This window comes from Peromyscus maniculatus, chromosome 6, assembly GCF_049852395.1.
Source record: "Peromyscus maniculatus bairdii isolate BWxNUB_F1_BW_parent chromosome 6, HU_Pman_BW_mat_3.1, whole genome shotgun sequence".
Taxonomy (NCBI): domain Eukaryota; kingdom Metazoa; phylum Chordata; class Mammalia; order Rodentia; family Cricetidae; genus Peromyscus; species Peromyscus maniculatus.
Genome location: NC_134857.1, coordinates 36,455,923 through 36,459,302, shown reverse-complemented (window position 1 = coordinate 36,459,302; position 3,380 = coordinate 36,455,923).

Sequence of the window (3,380 nt, the reverse complement as noted above, 5' to 3'; positions counted from 1 at the left end):
GCAACATATCCTTATAGCCAAATTTTGAAGTCAAGGTACCTTTAAAATACACATTTTGGCATAACTCAACAGCTTTTGCAGTCAAATGTTTTTCTTCAGTTACAAATATCAAAGAGAACATAATCCAGATTCTCTGTGTGGTAGCCATCTTTACATGGCTTATTTTTTATATTACCTTGAGCCTATTGCTTTAAACTGCAGCCTTTTAAGCCTGAAACGGCGCTGCGGCTGCTGGCTCCACCCACTTCAGCTTCCCAACATGGCGATGGTACCTTTTCCACCAGCTCTGGGAGCCATCCTGGGTCTATGCTTTTATCCAAGCAGTGTGTAGCCCAGAAACCTCTTTTTGTTTTGTACTAGCAAAGGTTAAATCCACCATGCAGCTTAATGTGCCACTTGCAGAGGCCTCATTCCCGCCATACTGCAGATCAAGCTCGCTCGCTAGGAACCCGCCAGTAGCTCAAACCGGCAGGCTGCCGCTCCTTTGAGAGAGACAATTAGGAAGCTGTTTTTAGCTCCATTTTAGAATCTTTTCTCAGGTTTTAGGTAGAAACTCTTGCCAACATGTTGGGCGCCATTTGTAGCTAGAGTTTTCTGCCTTGCCCACAGTCAGGACAAATCTTTGTCACCTGCCAGTCCCACAGCCGCTCAGACCCAACCAAGTAAACACAGAGACTTATATAGCTTACAAACTGTATGGCCGTGGCAGGCTTCTTGCTAACTGTGCCTATAGCTTAAATTAATCCATTTCCATAAATCTATACCTTGTCATGTGGCTGGTGGCTTACCACCATCTTCACATGCTGCTGGTCATGGCGGCGGCTGCAGTGTCTCTCCGCCAATGCACTTCTAAAGCACATTTTAATCACATTTATTTTTAATTAATTTGTATGTGGTGGGGTGCATGTACCATGTCAGAGGACAACATGTGAGAATCAGTTCTCTCATTCAAACTCATGTAATCAGGCTTGGTAATGAGTGCCTTTACCCACTAAGTCATGTTGATGGCCCTTAGTGAATTTTCAAATGGTGCTCTCCTCTTTGGCAAGCATGGATACACATGGTCTTTTGAGCCTCATACACACACTCTTTTCTATATCTTCTCTTCAAAATATTTTCCTTGCCAAGTAAGTCTAGACTCTCCAGACATAGCCTGTCTCACCAGCTCTTTCCAGGAATCTTTTATTTCCCCCACTTTGATAAATTGCTGCTGCTTGAAAATGGGACATGTGGCTTGTACTCTTCATTTGTCGCAGAGATAACCCTGGGTTCCCCCCCCCCTTTTTTTTAAAAAAAAAATGTGAGTTGCTCTTCTGATGTAGCTGTCTTTTTGCTCCAGGTAGATCCAGGTCTCTCTGAAAGAGGAATGCATCATGACCTCACACTCTGCTCCCAAACCACCAAACCACAGTATGGCCTCCATTATGGGTGCCTCCCTCACAGGCACTTCTCAGATGAGGTCTCTGATGGTTACAGTGACTACTGTTGAGTTTTGGATCTAAAGTCCTCACCTATATAAGGCCTGTCTGTCCTTAAAGGAAACATGGGTGTGGATATTTTACAGTTTTAAAAGCCCTTAATTTGCAAGGTTCAACCAAGTTTAAAGCCATACTTTCTAAGCTTCAGCTTGGGCTCAGAAATGGTCCTGTATGAGGAATTAATGTGGAACAATAGCACACAGTGAGTTACACTTCTCAGAACATTGCTGTGCATATTAAATATTGTCGTGACGTATGAATTTAAATAGTGGTGATGTCTTAAGCATCTTCTAGATAAGCTCCTTGAAGCTGAGGTCAACCTTGCCCTTAACAGCATGAACGCCTATCTCACGTCAGAGGGGTCGACACACCGGGCTTAATAACTGATCATTAATCATACTGCGCATTACTTTTAATGTTTTCCTACTTGTTGTTTTCCTGAAATGATTCTTATCTCAGTGAGAGGCAAGAATCCACTTTTCAATAACTGCCTCCCAAGTTTCTTACTCAAAAAAAAAAAAAAAAAAAAAAAAACCTTTCCCTAACCCCTTCAAACACTCTCTTCCCACTAGTGAGCACACACATGCTGCCTTCCTCCATCGCGACCCTCCGTCTTTGTCCCCATTGTTTTCATTTCTAAAACACTCAAACCCTCACCGGCCTGGAGATTTTTCCCAATACTTTTCTTTTGTTACCACTTTCTGTTTGTTTTCTTAATGCTGGGAAACTTGCACATTAAAAATGTTCCATAAATGTTTATTAAATGTGTGTTTAAAGAACATATGGAAGTTTGAAACATCTACCACCTGATTCTGGGAATTTATTCCCTCGGATGCATCTGTGAAGCTTGAAGCCAACAGAAGTTCAGAGAGCCAGAAATGAAGTGAGCAGTAAAAATAGTGATAGGGAAGCTGGGTCCTGGACCGGCCCTTCCTGCATCCAGGCTTTGGAGGCCTTAAGCAGCCTGTTTCACGTCCTCAGTAGGGACTTACACGGTGGGGTGATGAATCCTGCTCTCGACATGGTAACTCCATAAGAGCCAAAGGATTAGCACCAAACACTGGCTCTGATGTCACCAGCAAACCATTCTGAGCCCACAGAAGTTCTGTCTTGTATGGCAGGCTCAGCTGTGTGGCGCTTCTGACACTCTGGTCCACACATCTCATTATACATGCAGAAGTTATTAGGACTAAATACCCCAAAAGGCTTCTGAAAATTCACTCAGCTCCTGATTCTCCTTTCTGGAAACAATGCCATAATTCACATGTAAGTCCATGGTTTTCAGCAAAAGCTGTAAATCTGTATGCCATGTGACAATAAAAGGGCCACTTTCCCCCCAAATATGTGAAATCTAAAGGGGTTTTGAATACTTCCCACTTGTAACGTCCTTGAGTTGATGGATACGGGTATGAGTGCTACTGAGCAGCTCATAAGAGCATCCATCTCTAGACAGGAACTTTTTCAGACTTAGAAGAATGTCTGCAATAGCAGCTCACCCTCCAATCCCACCAAGAGTGTTCTGCACAACATAGTCCTGAATAATTACAGAGCTTCTGGAACTGAACTGTACCAGCTGGCTTAACTGTGGAGAGATTGGAATGAATGGGATGATGTCACTCAGACATCTGGGTATCTTTGAACAGCATATGGAATCAGGGACTCGCACTCCCAGTATTTTTTAATGGCAAACTCATTAACATTTTCAAAAGTAAAATTCTGATGTGGCAGCATGTTACCCACGTCCATTGTTCAGAAATCCCACCACTTTCATAATACCAATTTATGCAAAACATTTACATATATCCTGTGTAATTAGCAGCTACACCTGGTACGAATTTTTGAAGCACAGGAGAGGCTGTGTGAAGTGGAAAGTGAGTAGAGTGTGACTTACCCATCTTTAAA